The 17,664-nt window shown below is 37.6% G+C and overlaps 2 long non-coding RNA genes across 2 annotated transcripts in view; one reads left to right on the top strand and one right to left on the bottom strand.

Annotated features, from left to right (window-relative positions):
- LOC106730042 overlaps nucleotides 1-17,664 on the bottom strand; it is a 455,276-nt gene that overhangs the window by 73,120 nt on the left and 364,492 nt on the right. The gene's annotated exons all lie outside the window — the stretch shown is intronic.
- On the top strand, nucleotides 1,296-11,625 carry LOC116662230. The gene is made up of 3 exons (XR_004318250.1): nucleotides 1,296-3,086; nucleotides 7,454-7,688; nucleotides 10,588-11,625. It is a non-coding gene; the product is annotated as an uncharacterized LOC116662230 (long non-coding RNA).

Genomic DNA, 17,664 nt, shown 5'->3' with positions numbered 1-17,664 from the left:
TGACAGACTATTATCATTGCTCCCAGATATTCCCTCCTCCTTCCTGTTTTACATCACAGTCTATTGCCTTTAAATTTGGCCTTGTGAACTGATTTTGCCTATGGCACGTCAGTGAACACAAAGTAAGCCACCTTCATCAGAAGTTTTTAAGAGCCCTTGCATGTGCTTGCCAACTAACTCTCTTGCTCTTACCTTTGCCTGAAAAATATAATGATTGATCTAAGGGCAGGTCTTTCATCCTGGGTGCAAGAATGAGAAGGCATGTAAAGTAGAGATGCAGCCACTAACTTCAGCGACTGTAATAGCAGCAGCTGGAATGTTAATGTGAGTAAGAAATAAATCATTGTTATTATAAGCTGTTGATATTACAGAGACATTTATTGCCTTAGCATAATACATTGAAATCTGTTACATTTAAGGTTGGATTTAACATTGGCACCTTCTTGCTTACTTGCCATTGCCAGAGAACCTTTCTTGTAAGCAAAATGAATCTGTGATATACCCCAAATGCTTTCAAAACATGCTAAGATACTACTTCCACAAATCTTGTGATGGCACAAAGAACCTGGGTGACTTGGTGTAGTCACCTTGCAGAGCAGGAAACTGCAGAAAATAAATGAAGATGGAGAATCTAGAATCACATTACATATATTACAATTTTTGCTCAAAGCCAGCACTGAATAAAACCGAAACTTGCATGTATCATTAAAGAGTTAGAACTTGCAGGAACCTACATGATCTTACTACCCAGCCCCTTAGATTCACTGATTGTGAGACTAAGGCTCAAGTATGTTGAAAGGTTTGCAAAAGAAGTGAACTAAGAAGCTGGAATACAGCTCAGGTCTCCTAATTTACAGTGTTTTCTGTCTTCTGTGTAATAGTACCAATAATGATAATAGCTAACACCTAGTCCATATTTACTCTGAACAAAACTAAATTTTTATTCTATTCAATTCAGTTAATTCATGTGATCCTCACCAATCAAAATAACCTATGAGGTAAATATAATTAACATTTATTTTTAACAAATAATACTCAAGTTAAATAATTTTACCCATGATCACATAGGTTTAAATGATCATTAAGATTTCACAGCCTCACACTTCATCACTGGGCCAGTCTGCCTCACTCATACTGCTCCATGAGGTGCAAGATGTTCAAACTGTAACCAGAAAGAACATTCTTTTCATTCTGAGAATCAACATGTCATTTTTTCTTATAAAGATCACAATGTGGTTTTAATATGAATTAAATGATTTTGAGAGATGCATCACTTTTCAAATTACTACCTGCTCTAATCAAAGCCAACTACTCAGAAGACAACTCTTGTCGTGAAGGGTATTTCATTTGTATTGTTTTGTTGCTTTGACTCAAAATGTTCTCTTCAAGACTACTGGAAATTAAAGACAAGTAACTTGCTGAAGACTTGTAATATAACTATTATAATACCTGTCTGGGAAGGGATCAATTTTTTGAAAGAGAACTATCACCTTCAAACCCCATGTTATCAAAGAAATACGTGTGTGTTCAATAGATAGAAGTGTTTCCCATTTTCTTGGTTAAGTCAACTAAAATTTCTCTCCTTTAATGTCCAGAATTTTTTAAAAACTGTGAGGACTGCTTTATGTAACTTGTGAAGTTAACTAGATACAAGCTGAGAATATTTTGACATTGAAGAATACTCATGAAGTTTTTCACTTTCAGAAGAAGCTTCTTAAGAGCAGAGGGAATTCCTTAGGTTTCTTTACTGTTTCCTTTCTCCAATTCACTTTGCATGTTGAAGACATGGTTTTATAACAGAATTCCACAACTCAGAAGCTAATCTGCAAGCTTATGGAGTTACCTGATGGAATTATTCTCTGTATTACTCTGTTCCTACAGTCCTTCCTTGGCTTCCCATCTTTGGGACCAAACTGCCAAGGATATTCAATGGAACTGGCCATACTGAGCAGCAGTCTAGTGACCTACTAGAAGGCATCCTGGTGCATCCCATCTATTCAAAGAGCTCTCAAGTGTATTAACCCATGTGGCCATCAAAATGTAGGTATTCCTCTAAAGAAGAACTGAATCCACTATGATCTTTTACTTGCCTTCAGGAACACTGAAGCACAGTGAACTTGGGGGAATTGTTCCAGGACACCCAGAAAAGTATGGCAACCAGAGAAGTTAGAACCTAATGTACTTTCTTATCAAGAGAATAAGCCCTTTCACTAGCTATTCTTTTCTCTTTGGTTTAGCTTTTCTTAGCATTTCCCTTGCTTCCTCATCCACCAAAGATTCTGATCCCCATATGACCTACATTTATATCAGGTAAAATCTCATGATTATTTGGTATTCAATGAAGTGAAAAATGAGTAAGAACAGAATTTTTATGAGTTTTCCAGAACTGCTTTTTATTTTAGATGAAAATTCATTTTATATAGGAGTTATTTCTATCTTTGAGATTTGCCACCTGATAATGAATAGAAATTGAGAGTTTACCTACTAGAATTCACTCATTGAGCTTTAATACAAAGAGGCATAAAATTAGAAATTGTACTAAAGAAAGAAAATTCCATAAATGATAGAGCAACTTGTCCTGATGATTAAATTTACTTAGACTTTAGGTTTAGAAAACTATTTTTAATATCTCTGCTTTAGAATTTGGTCTAGTAGAATATGTTAGTTTATTTCTTTATAAGCTTACATCTTTCTCAATCATATTTTATATACATATATAGTATATATATGAAAGTGTATTTTATTTTTTATGAAAGTGTACTTTATTTTTTATTCAACTGTTACTTTAGCAGTGTCTGCAATTAAGAACCAGCTCACTAAATGAACTGTAATTATTGCAAATTGTGGTAAGCACCAGTAATTAAAATGTTGCAGTAATGCTAGCCAGCTTTGCTAGATGCCCTTTGAGAGTAGCATAAAATGATATTATGTCTTTAACTGGTGTTTGTATTACAGATGAGAAAACCTGGAAATGCAGGCCTTCAGAATCCTTTGGCTCAGTCTTTAGAGCATAATGTAAAGTGGGGATTAGCCGTTATCCAGTGAATTCAAACTGGGAAGATAGTCAATTTGGTTAATTCCACAGTGTAAGTGGCTTTTTCTTTAAAATGTGCAATCTTTAGGGCATAAACATACATGGCTTCCCCATGAGGGGAAAATGAACAATAAACTCTAATCTCTTCTTTGTGTTTGTGGGATGCTAACAGTAAGCCTTCTGGGTACAAAAGCAAGACAGAACTCCTTCAACACCCACCCATCTTTTGAGGATCCTCACCCAGCTGCTACCCGCAGTGAACTCTCCAGCTGTGCAGTCATTTGGCAGAGTGCACTGTCATGCATAACTTAAGCTATGTGTGTGTGTGACTCCAGTACAATTGGTGAATACAGATTGTCCACATGAAAACCCTCTAACTTATTGCAAATGAAAAGCAACTGAATCAATGGTTTTTTGGTCATGAGAATGACCTAAATGTCAGTTTTAGTATTGACTGAATCCATCCATCAACATATTAGTTTGCTTCCTTTCCAGCTTCACTTAGGTGACTTGAAAAATGACATCTGATTATGAAAAAGTGTGTGACTTAGAGAAAGATGTGGTAATATGCGTGAAAATGTAAAGAACTACATATCTTTCTAAAAACAGTGCTAATGAATAGGTACTATGTCCGTAAGATTTAAGTACAACAAACCTCTGTAAGGTCCTCAGAGACCATAGACGCTTGGAAGAAGGGGAGGAGCTGTCTGTTACAAAGTGAATGACAGACATCTGCCACGCTATGATCCTGAAAGTCATCTGGTCTCCAAAAGCATTCCAACTGCAAGACCCAATGGACAGACCTCCTTGTCCTGGCTATGACAGCTTATCGGGTATTGTGGAATAGTTCTCCTGCAATAAACAATTGTGAATCTAGGCAAAAAGTAAAAATCAACTGATTTCAGACTTTGTATAACAGACAGTACAGGGATTTGGATCCTTGAGGAAAGGTAAACACACAGATTCACTCCATTATTCTGCTTAGGGACGTTTCAAATTGTAGCACAGGGAACTAGAGTCCAAACAGAGAGAACTGGTCTGTCCAATGAGAGGCAAGAGAGAACAGGTTCAAGGTTTTGACATGGCCAGAATTTGGAGAGCAGGGTATCAGAAAGCAGGGAGCAGCACAGACAAGGAGCCCCAGGAATCTGCACAGGGATCCCCTTCCATCTTTGGCCAAATAATAAGCTGCACACACGCAGAGTAAAACTCCACAAGGCCTGGAAAACCGTAGTTACTAAGGGACAATGAGAAGCATGGAGACTGTAGAGTGTACTTGGTACTGGAATACACCGGAGACCAGAGAGAGGAGAGAGGAGACAGCCAGAGTAGAGACGTCTCTCTGAAAAACCCAGTCATTCAGTTGAAATCTTAGAGAGGTCATACCTTAAGAATAGGACAAGTCTAGCCCTAAAGTGAGAGCTACTCTAGAACTATTTAAACAAAGCCTAAAACTAAGCCTCCACAGAATTAAGTTGAGCCACCAGCAAATTAACAGCCTGCTAGAACAAATCTCAACATTTTTTAAAGACAGAATAATGTAGGCTTTAAGTACCGTAGTAGTCACAACGCCCAAATTCAACCAGAATTTACTGGATATTCAAAGACAACTTTTAAAAAATGACTCACAACCAAGAAAATTAGACTGAACAGAAACAAACCCAGATGTGACACACATGTTGGAATTAGCCCAGTGACTTTAAAGCAGTTAATATATACATTTCACGAATTTAAATACAAAGGTAGTGTGTGAAAAGATGGAAATATATTCCTCAACAGAGCAATATAAACTATGAAAAGAAAAAACAATAGAAATCTTAAAACTGAAAATAATATAATTTAAATAAACATCCCAAATTCACAAAGCTTAACAGCAGATTGCACATTTTATCAGTTAATAAAAACTAAATTGGAGCACAGAGAGAAATTTATTGACTTGTGACACAGTATCAAGTGGTCTTACATTCATATGATAAGATCAGACATAGGAAATGGCAAAAGAAGTTCATGGAGGAAAAAAAATCCAAGCAGCAGTTACCTCTTTGTGGGAGGAATTAGCTGCAAAAGGACAGGAGGGAACATTTTGAGAAAGAAATGTCCCGTATTTTGATAAGTATGTGGGCCACGGAGTTGTATTTCTCAAATCTCACTGAACTATATTCTTATGGTCTGTGTTTTTCACTGTTTGTAAATTATACTTTTAATAAAAAAGGGGAAAAAATGGACAATGACCAATTAGTATTGTAATCTGATCTAAGCACCAAAATACTGGCAATCCCTTTATTATCCACGAAATCGTGTTTACCTCTAGCTCTCAGTGTGACAAATTGTTAGTTTCATCTCCTCTCTCTATAATTTTTTAAAGTCTCTTAATGATCCTTTTCTTCACTCCCTTGTTAAATATTCATGTTTCTAAGTTTCTGTCTTTGGCCCTCTTTTATTCCAATTGTATACATCCTTTCAGTATCTAGGATATGATTAGTATAGTGCAAGCATTCCGTTCTGGCTGGCTGGCTGGCTGGCTGGGTAGCTAGCTAAATAATGAGTACTCTTCTGTTTTTATTCATTTGATTTATATGTCAGCAACTCCTCCAGGTGCTAAAGATGCACTTGTGAACAAAACCAAAAAAAAAAAGTTTGTTTCTAGTGTTCACATTCTATTTATAGTAAAGTTTGGGTTCAACTACCAAGTTCAAGCATACCTACCTCCAATTTTGCCTTCTAAGTCACTGCCGGAGTAATATTAAGATCTGTATCTGATTTGTTACTCCTATATAAAATCTTTTTGATATTTAATGTTCATAAGTTTATGTATACTTTTTGGCATGTTCAACCACATCTCTACCTTAACATCCTATGTTGTAGTCATATAAATTTTGTTTTCGCTTCATCTCTCACTGTGTCTTTGCGTAAGGGATTCCATCAGTCTAGAACATCCTCCCTCCTCTCAATCTCCACTCTCAATGTCTCCCTCCAGAATCCTCCTTATTCATTCTTCAGAGATCTCTTGACATTTTCTTGACCTCACAGACAGAGTTAAAGTTTTCTCCTCAAGGTTTCTTTTCAGTACTCCCCTAGTTACTTGTGTACAGGTTTGTGTCTGTAAACTGAGTGTTGATACAGATTACCCTGTGGACATGTAAGAAAGGACGCAGTAGAAGAATTAGAGGTGCAGCACCAAACAAGGTGCTCCAGAAGAGCCTGTCTAGCGGGGAGCAGAGGGAAGAGTAGGATGTCCAAAAGCAAAATTTGAACCCAGTATTTAGGAACAGATGCCAAGGGACATTAGCCATCTACCAAATCCACAGCCACTTACCAAGTACAACAGACTGGATTCTATCCACATCCAGATGCCAGAGGCATATATCCTTGAGGCGCTAGGAATAAAAAGGGCTATAAACCAACAGATGGCTGACCAAAATTTATACAAAGATAGTTAATGACCAAGAACACTGGAAGTGGGGAACATAAGATTTTTGAGTTTGAGTGCCTTCAAATTCAAAAAACTTCTGACAAATTTTGAATTCTATTTAATCCTCAGTAGACTAGAATAATACTGTTGTCATTTAATTGGCTGTGTGATACAGGCAGCTGATAGGAGCTACTTTGGGAACATAGACTGATACCTTCTCCAAAAAAACAAAACAATACAAAAACTTGTTATACTTGTTAATAAGCCTGTTTCTCCTTTTAGGCAGTGAGGTCCTTGAAAACCACACTAAGTTCTTCTCTGTGTTTCCTATTATGTGTGCCCCATCATAGGCACTGAAAATTCTCTTTTAATAATTAACCATTTTCAGTGAGCAGAGCAGTAAATTTACACAAAGCATCCTTTAGTCCTTAAACATGTACTCTTCGTTTGGTATTGTGATGGGTTTTGTTGTCATGAGAACATTTTGCCAATTAAAATTCTGTGAAGAAAGTAATCTAAAGATGTCAAATCCAAATGTCAAACAGATTAGCTCAAAATTAATAAGCTTTATATTGCATAGATAAATAATGCTTTTTAAAAACTTGATTTAAAAAATTTTACTTTTATTTATTTTTAAATTTATAGTTGATGTACAGTATTACCTAAGTTAGAGATTTACAACATAGTGATTCACTATTTTTAAAGGTTATATTCCATTAGTAATTGCCACAAAATACTGGCTATATTCCCTGTATTCTATGATACATCCCTGTAGCTTATTTATTTTATACATAATAGTTTGTACATCATAGTCCCCTACCCCTATTTTGCCCTCCTCACTTCCCTCTCTATTGGTAACCACTGATTTATTCTCTGTATCTGTGAGTCTGTTTCTTACTTGTTATATTCACTAGTTGGTATTATTTTTCATATTTTACATATAAGTGATATCATACAGTATTTATCTGTCTTATTTCACTTAGCATTTCTGATTTCCTCTTTCTCAGTTTATTCTCTCAATTTGGTGGAACACCTTCTGATACCTTCTTGAGAGCAGTGCATGGGAGTGGAGTCATAGAAGAGTGCAAGACGGAGGAGTATAAAGACCCTGAGCTCACTTCCTCTCACGAGCACACCAAAATCACAACTATTGGCAGAACAACTGTCAATTAAAAACATTGGAATCTACCAGAAAAAATCTTCTATAGCTAAAGACATAAAGAAGGAACCATAACGAGACAGGTAGGAGGAACGGACTGGCAATATAATCGAGTGTCATACCCCCAGGTGGGAGACCCACAAACTAGAAAATAATTACATTGCAGGGGTTCTCCCCAAGGAGCTAGAGGTCTTAGCTCCATGACGGGCACCCTAGCCCAGGCGTCTTGCAACAGGAAGATGAGCCCCCAGAGCATATGGCTTTGAAGGCCAGTGGAACTTACTACTTTCAGGAGTCCTAGAGGGCTATGGAAAATAGTCCACTCCTAAAGGGCACACACAAAATTTCACATACTTTGGGACCCAGGGAAGAAGCAGTAATTTGATAGGAGCCTGGGTCAGATCCACCTGCTAATCCTGGAGAGTCTCCCAGAGACAACTGCAGCTCACCCTAAGGACACGGACACTGGCAGCAGCCATTCTTGGGAGCTCATGCTATCACATGGCCCCTGGTGCTAGAAAGTGCCATTGTGGAATCCTCCTCCTAGCTTATTAGCCCCAGGACACAGCCCTGCCCTGGCCCTTCTGCCTGTAGGCAGCAGTGCTGGGACGCCTCAGGCCAAGCAACTAACTGGGTGGGGACACAGCCCCACTCATGAGCAGACAGGCTTCCTAAAGACCCTTTGAGCCCACAACTGCCTCTGGGCCTGGCCCTGCCCACCAGAGGGCCCAGGACCCAACTCCACCCACCAGTGGGCAGGCACCAGTTCCAGAATGCCCTGGGCCCCAGGCCTGCCCTCCAGGAAGCCTGCTCTAGTCTCTGGATCAGCCTCACCCACCAGGGGACTGACAACAGACACAAGAAAACCACAGTCCCTCAGCCTGTGGCCCAGCCTGCCCTAGGACCAGCTGGGCCCTGGCCCCGCCCATCAGCAGGCCAACCCCAGCTTTGTGGCACTCTAGACCCTGTGCTCAACTGTGTCGAGAGCCCTCCTCTCCTACCAGAGATCTGACACCAGCTCTGGGACCCTGGGCCTTGCAACCAGACTCCAAAACCCGGCTCTGCCCAGGACCTGGTCTCACCCACCAGTGGGTGAGCAACAGCCCTGGAGTCTTCTGGACCCTGACTCCACCACCAGTGAGCTAGCACTAGCCTTGGGGACCCCCAGGGTTCCACACTTAGCCAACTCCCGACCTGGTCCTGCCAACCAGTGGCTAGCAGCCACCACACAAAGCAGGGCCTGGCTTCTTTACTCTGTATTTTTCATCTCATGACTGATTATTCTAGTATCAGTTATAATTACTATTTAAGTGTATGAAGTATTTTGTCCATGCTGTTCTGTGGAACACTGACTCAAGGAAATATTAACAGATGTACCATGTAAGGAGAGAAATTTTAGAAGCACAGCCATTCTGATCTCTCTCTAGAAGAGTCACAATGCACACCAATTTATTAGTCTACAAGGAATTCTATGGGGGAGAGGGTGATTTTTAATACATAGACCTCCACACAGTTCATCACAAAATACTTTCTTTACGACAAGTTAATAACCTTTGGGGCAATGGTTTCTAAGGGTAACAGTTTAAGAGATTTCTTCTAAAGAATAGTAACTGTGTTCTTTACAAAGACATGGAACCAAATGTAATGAAATTATGGTAGGCCTCAGATTCAGAAGTCACAGGTTCAAACCAGTTATGACTCTCATTCTGGGAAAGTTCTTTAATCACTCTGAAGATTATAAAGATGTCTCATAGGTACAGGGTGCACAACAAATACTGGTTTTATTTTTCTTACTTTATAATCCCCTTCCATATTCTGATGATGGACCAAATACTGGACTAGGAGGCCAGCTGGGGCTGACCATCCCTTAAACAAGTAGGGTGTCTTGCTGGTAGCACCTGTGCTTCTGGGGAGCCAGGTGGGGCAGAGTGATACTGAGACCAGGCAGAAGATAAGTGGGGAAGTGGTTATTCCACCCACACATTCTCACATGTTACAAAATGCAGCTGGTGATTATTCTCTCAGGAGACGGCTACTAGCATGCTTACCAATGAAAACAAGTTCTCGTGTCTTGTTTGGCACGTGTGTCTTAATTACTGACCCCTTCTCTGGGGAATGCAACAAGGAACTTCTCTCCTTTTCTGTGAAACAATTATAAAATTGGCCAGAAGATTTAAGGCAATAATTTTCAGACATAATACCTGGAGGTTTCTTTAGGCTGTAAGCACAGTATGAGCTGTAGGGTTTTTCTTTTAAATTATCCAGTGCTAGTTATAAATCAAAATGTTGAGTGAGTACTGTATCTTTTGAATTTCATGAAGTTGTGAACAGATATGCCTTCTCACAAATTTTAAACAGATGAGGCTTTAACCTAAGAGCCTTTTAAATCAGTTTCTTCATCTTGCTGTGTCCTAAGAAAAGACTGGCATGGGCAAGCATTTTGGTGCAAGGAGTGTCCTGATTAGAACAGAGCTTTAGTCCCATTGTGCCCTCTCCCCAGCCCACCTCTACCCATGGCAAAGCATGAGCCGAAGAACACACAAGCTGTATCTTCCTTAGGAAAAAATTCACGTTGTCAGTTTTCCCCACAAATCAAACATAGCTTCATAAAGATCACAGCAAATTGAGGATTATGGGTTAAAACTTGCAAAAGACTGAAAACTAAATTTAAAAAATAAAACTGGATTTTTCTCTTGACAATCTAGAGTAATGTTATAGGATCCAGAACCTACACATTTGTAGGGAGTAGTTCTGTAGTCAAACCCAATGTCAGAAATATTGTGGCTGGTAGGGTGCCTCTGCGTGGTGTGGATGCCTGGGTTTGATAAGCACACGGAAATCTCTACAAATAAAAAGTCAACCCAGTGATGTTACTCATCCTTTCTCTCTTTTTTTCATCTCTTTCCTTCTTTCCTCCCTTCCCTACCTCCCTTTCTCTCTTTCCCCTACTCTCTCTCCTTGTGTCTCTCTCTCTCTTTCTAGAGAATATGAAACAGTTCCAGATGGTGAGCAAGTGGACAGACTCAAACAAGCTGCAAAGCTTGCTGGCACGAGAGAACCTGCTCCGTGGTGACATACAAGTGCAGAATCCCCACAGTCCTGCTTCCTGATGAAACTGGAAAGAACAAACCAACAATAGAGAAATGAGTACTGTAATTTATCTTGGAGGCCATTTAGGTTGTTTATCCCAAACTACATTTTGATTCCAGTTACAGTTTAATTATGAGTATTTGTTCTCTAACAGAGACTAAACAAAGGGTAACTATTTTCTTTTATCTTTTTCTTTGTTATGAAAATTTCAGTTTCATGTTTGCCTCTCCTCTCTCTTTAAATAGTGTCTCATGCTATGTAAACGCACTCAGCTCAATTTCTTCCCATTAGGATGAAGTCTCTAAAACAAACTAACAGTAAGAAAGAGCAGAAGTTTTTACATATAAGAAATGTGTGACTTAAGAATGCCTTATGTATTTCCTTAAGCTTTTATTGCATATATGTGACAATGTAAATTTTCAGAGTGGAAGAAGCCCACTGAGCTTTGATACCCATAACTGGCAAGCTGTTTTGTTTCTGATCATGAAATCGGAAGTTAATAAAGATACAGAACGAGTGTGGGTTCTGCTCATTCTCTTCTGTGTGCTTCACACAGCTTCTGTCCCAGACCAGCGCTGACACATCTGCCTGGTCTCAGAGCCCACATTCTAGTTACGGAACATGTTCTGTATCTGTTTTTGCAACTGTTCCAACTCTACTTTCAATACGTAATTTTTACCAAATACTTTGCTGAGGAGATTTTTCTTCCATCTAAAACCCCCTGTACTGTACCTGCTGCTGCTTCCTCAGGTGGGAAATAATGTTTCCCTCTATATGTCCTGTACATAAACCCTCTGAGACTTGCTCAGCCATCTCTGGGTTCCACGCAAATTGTAGTGATGAAGAGTATTTAATAACCACTCCTTTTTAGGCAGAAAAAAACAAAACAAAACAAAACACTTCCAGATTGGGTTGAAGCTGAAATCAAATCCTACATTGCTTAATTGATTAATAATTAAAAATTTTAAATATATAAACTGTTGTGTGTAATAATTTTAAAAACTCCTTTGCTATAGAGGATCCATAATTTTAATATTTAATTCACACTTATGACCATGGAAGTAATACATTTTAATTGTTTTCAACTATCACTTGCATTATTGATCAGTTTTTTTTTTTTTAAGTAAAACTTTATTTTGGGGTCAATTCTGTATTTTTGACCTTACTCCCACTGCAGTCTGTGTTTTGCACTTTCTTGCTTTTTATTTTGTCATAAAAGATTTTCATATTTCAGTTCAGATCAACTAGGGCTGCCATATGAGTTCAGCGATACTATCTAACACAGTTGATAAAAATTTTGAATAAAGAAGAAATAAGCATAGCTTTAGTTTATCAGTGATAATATGGATTTCATTCTATATGTAACAGTAAATGTAGATTGCATTAAGTTGGTTTTATTTTTCAGAAATCTGTCTTTGATCTTTGAGCAGTGAAAAGTACTTTGAAATACATATTCAATGTTCAGTTTTTATTGATCCCAATTCAAACTCCTCTGCCTACAGTCCACATATTCCACATGACACCAGATGTTTTCAGATAAGGGGTTGAGGGCATTTGCTTTGGACTGACAAAATTCCAGATTAAAATCTCAATTTATCTATTTACTACCTGTTAGATGTTCAAGTCACTTAAATGTCTGAGTCTCACTTTTCCAACCCTAAAATACAGATACTAATATTTACCTCATAGGTGTGTCATCAGTTTTATAAAATATAAACTTATAAACATATATACTATAAAATAGAAATATTCAGAAAACACATGGAACAGGATAATTATGGTTATTATTAATACTGTTATTTCCATGCAATAATTTGACACAAATTTTAATTCAATAAATTTGAATATTTAAAATAGCACTTCTACTTAAATGGATTTGTAAGTTAGCAAAAAATGTTATTCTACCAAGAAAATGAACATCATACTTAGGCACTGACTTCTTGAAAACTATATTTAAAGGAAGGTTTTTTATTACATGGTGACAACTATAAAATTTTAATATAATCATTAAAAGAAGGGGCTTTCTCATGGTTTCTCAACTTGAAATGTTTAAAGCATCATAGGACAAAACTTTGAAAGGAAGTTACTTTTATGGATACCTGAGGGCTCCTGGATCTACCTTGGAGACCCACATTTAAAAAAAAAAAAAGCTGATTTCTTCTAAAGGGTAATGTAACCTTTAATTTGAAATACGATTATATTTTTTGTCAAGAAATTTCAGAATGAGAACGAGATTGAGTCTACTTTGAGATTAAGATGTTGAATAACTTTCTCAAAGCTTATTTTTAAACACATTACTCTGCATTTATTTAGTGTTTAAGTATGTGCTACCCACATGGTCATGAGCTCATATACATTCAGAACTCTGCCAGTGAACTTCCAGTGAGATACTCACAGGGGCACCTTCACTGATGTAACATCAAGGGCCCCCAACTCTTACAGTCAGTCAGTGAGTTAATATAGAAGGTCAAACGGCAGACCTACCATTGGAAAGAGAATCTCAAAATATAAATATAATTTACTTAAATAGACTATATTTATTTGCTGGAAGTAAATTTTCTGAAAAGAAAGCTCATGATCTGGACCGTCTGGTTCAAAAGTGAGTATTTGGTGACTCTATTTACAACAAACACTTATCAAGTGCTAGCCAGGAACCAGGCAAGGTGCTGGAGACCCACCAATGAGTAGAATACATATTCCTGTCCTAAAGGATATCACTATTTCTGGAGACAGATGCATAACAAATATTTGGAGCATGTTAATTGTTACTGCAGAGAATGTGTATGGTCCATGGAGACACAGTTGGAGAGTACACAGCCCAGATTCTACTAAACCAGTTTGTGGGAAAATTCTTAGAGGAGGTGGTATAGTCAGGAGGGACATGCAGACAACAAAGGGACAAAGCCATAGCTTGATAAGAGAAGAATCAACGTTGCTTCAGTTATAAGCTTCTCTTTAGTTCCTGTGAGAAACAGAGATCAATATCTGAGCAACACTGACTTAAATGTGGCAGGTAATTGACAGAGCCTATTTAGGCTTGGATAAAATGGAAAAGAAACTCTCAGGCGGAAACTACTTTACTTTTTGTTTTCCAGATAGTCTGTTTGCTGCTGCCCTACCACTGGTTTGAAAACAGATTTTTGAAGCATTGTCTGCTTAGTATCTCCTGGTTTATCCTTCGCTTTGAACTAAGAGTTACTGCGAAGAGTTCATATGTTTCTGCTGCTTCTCCTGTCTCAGTTACTTTATATAGAGAAACTCTCTTTCTTTTTAAATGTAATGAATAAAATACATTTTTTTAATAAATAAAACTATGCCTAATGGACTTTTTTTCTTTTGAATCTATCTTAATGAGGAGGCATTTGCAGTATGCGGCTACCCTCCCAAAGAACTACAATGGTAGGAAACTGGCTACATGCAGAACTCATTTTATGCTGCCAAACCCTTGCAGCCTCCTCAAATTGTCAACAGGAAGTGGGAGTTCCTTGACCACAAAACCTTTGGAATTGCTAGTGTATTTTGAAAATACAGTGAATGGGATTTCCTAATGCCTCCTCTCAGAGTGTGGCAACTGGGGTGGTGACCAGAGAATTCTTGAGACTGCGCCCTCAGGTCTGGACCGTGTTTCCTGTTCATTATCCTGTAGCCTGATGCTGGTAGTTTTAAAGTTCCAATACAAGGAACATCTGTTTGAAACTTTTTTTTTTTCTTTTTAGCACTGAAGAGAATTCTCACTGACTGTTGGGGTGGGCTTTACCGATGAGATAATATTAATTTCTGTCATTCTTTGGATCATGCTGATATATGCAGAGAGAGCTGTTTTTGAATGCAAAACAATAAATGCAATGTATTAAATAGTACTGACTGTATACTCTAACACATAGACCACTGCAGTCACAAACAACCAAGTAGAAGCATAAAACTTTATCAGTCTGGGTCCCCTAGAGGCAGATGTGAAGACAGAACAGGAAGCGCAAGTGATTTATTGGAAGAAATGCCTGTGGAAAATAGAGGAGAGAGTAAGCAAAAAGGGAGGGAAGACTTTCACAGGTGTCATACTGCATCACAGTCTGAAAGAAGAGGGGCAAGAAAGAAGAGTCTTGAGTTAAAAGAGACCCAGATGGCTGTGCAGCTCTTGGAAAGTCTTAGCTGGGCCAATGGGTAGCCCCAGGGCAAAAACTGACCATTAGCTGGGGAGCTGCAACAAGGCTGGAGTCAAGTTTCCCTACAGTGCTCTGTCACTGACTGACAGAACACAACCTCAGCATGAATGAACACGTGGCAGCTGAACACTGTCAGGTAACTCCTCACAGCGGGTTCTCTCTGAAGGAAGATCCTGAGCAGGGCACATCCATGGCTGCCATACTGGTCTTTCACAGTATTTTCCTTCCTATCATGGAAGTCTCACTTACAAGGGAAAAAAAAAAAGGCGGGGGTAGATTTCAAAAACCATTACACTATAACTACAGCACTATTTTGTAGTAATTTTCACAAAATAATTATTTAAAGTTTATTGAAAGAAATAAATTTAAAAGTTCCACTAAAAGAAAGTCTTGCTAAAAGTGTTAATTATTTAAGACTGATAGTTTGACCTTAAAATATCTTAGAGTCATTTAATTTTTCCAACACTAATGTGAAGTTTGCAAATATAATTAAAGATACATTTTGTTTGAAAAAAAGTTTATGATTTTATTTCATTATTGCATTAAAAAGGAGAATACTCTTGCCCTATGAGACAACATGGATGGACCCTGAAGGCATTATGCTAAGTGAAGCAATGAGACAGAGAAAAACCAATACTGTATGATCTCACTTATAATGTGGAATCTAAAAACAAACAAAAAGCTCATAGATACGGAAAACAGATTGGTGGTTGCCAAGAGGTGGGGGGAAGGGGATGGGGAGATGGGAGATGGGCAAAATGGGTGATGGTGGTCAAAAGGCACAAACTTCCACAATTAGAAAATAAATAAGCCCTGAGAATGTAACGAATAGCGTGGTGACCATAGTTAATAATAATGTATATTTGAAAGTTTTAAGGAAAGTAGATCATTAAAGTTCTTATCATAAGGAAAATATTTGTAACTGTATGGTGATGGATGTTAGACTTACTGTGATGATCATTTCACAATATATAAAAATATCATTTGTACACCTGAAACTAATGTAATGTCATATGTCAATTATATCTCAATAAAAAAGAAAGAATAAGTAACAGTATCAATCAGGAAGAATGTTTGAAGAATTCTGAATAATCTGTCAGGCAGTATGGGAATTATATAAAGGGAGACTAGGGAGACTAGACATGGAGTTTTGTATACCCTATCCTACATGGAGTCTTCAACTGGAACTAGTGGTAACAGAATATCTTGATAGAAGGGGAAAAAAGAAAAATACATGATCCAACATATACATGGTATACAAAGTATGTCATAAAACATGTTTTAGAAGAAAAGTTAATGATGGGAGAAAATACCCAACACTAATATTAAGAGGAGTCAAATAATGAAGAACAGTCCAAAAAGGTCAGTCCTATTGCCAAATTTATACACCAGTAAATTTTGACAATATTTACCCCTGGGTATTAGGATTATATTTTTGTTTGCTTGGTATTCATATTTGCAAATGTTCTACAATAAAAATGTATTGTTCTTGTAATTCTGAGTTAGAGTTAAGGGTAATAGCAGACAAGTTCATACATACACATACACAATCACTAATGCTCACATCACAACAGCAGCAAGTCAACAGGAGGATATTTGACATACACCTTCCTTGCACCATGTAAATGCATATTATACAGTCAAAACTAACATGTTGAAACATGTTTGTGTGTTTAGTTTTATTTTGATGAAGCTTCCTTCTAAAACTGTAAAGTCCTCAAACTTCTAAACTATGGTCCAGAACAAAAATACCCAATTCCATCCAATTCCAGCAAACAACATTGGCTTTCATGTGAGGTCATAGTCTCTTCCAATTTTTCTTAACTTTACACTGTGTTTGTGGTTATTTTTGACTTGAAACTTAAACTGTTTACCAAATATGTATAAAGAAGTAAGACTGAAAGTGCTAGTAAAAGGCCACATAAGATACATGACTACAATAGAAAATTGGATGAAGAAATCTTTTTAACTGATAATGGGTAGAAGATTACAAATTTGTACAGAATATATTGTTCAAGAGAAAATATCATAAAAAAGGACAAAAATTGATGCTTTGGAACCTAAGAATCAAATTGGCCAGCTGTGGAGTAAGGGACCCATGTGACGTTTGTGTTGAGATCATCAAGAAGCTGGAGTACATGCTTCAGCAGATACTCAAAGTAGGGGAAAGTGGTTTATTCTGGAAAAACGATGCTTAACAGAATTTATACCACCAATAAGAAAAGGAATATATCTACTAGAAAATGCACCCACAGACCACCAGCTTGTACTCCTGCCAGGCAGCACTGATTTGGGAACAGATGGAGTCATGGGTAGAGTCTTCTCTTTAGCAGAGAAAGTCCTCTATATAAGAGGTAATATTTTCCCCAAATCTGAGTAGACATAAACTCCTTGAGAGCCAAAAGTACAAGAAAGTTTAGAAATGCAAGAGCATTTATACATTCCATTTGCCTTTTGCTACAACACAGATCCTTGTTATTAATGCAAATATCTCAAACAGCAATTAAATTGAAGTATTCTGTATGGATAACCACCTCAAAGTAGATCATTAAAGTGCTGTTTCCTTAAAGCAGGCCAACCTAAACAGTAACATAAAAACAGGCGTTTCATAAAAATAAAAAAATGTAAATTTTATGAAATGTGAAATATTTTGAATTCTTTATTCCAATTCAACCTTTCTAACTAAAAATAACTCCAATAATCATATCAGTTTTAAGGCTAAATTAAGAACATGGAAAGTATCAGGAACAGTTAGTAGGTGCTACAGTTTGACCCAGCTGAAGCTTTCATTTTGTAGAAACACAAA

This window comes from Camelus ferus, chromosome 3, assembly GCF_009834535.1.
Source record: "Camelus ferus isolate YT-003-E chromosome 3, BCGSAC_Cfer_1.0, whole genome shotgun sequence".
Classification (NCBI taxonomy): domain Eukaryota; kingdom Metazoa; phylum Chordata; class Mammalia; order Artiodactyla; family Camelidae; genus Camelus; species Camelus ferus.
Note: the sequence above shows the minus strand (reverse complement) of the source record. Positions and strands in the feature narration are given on the sequence as shown.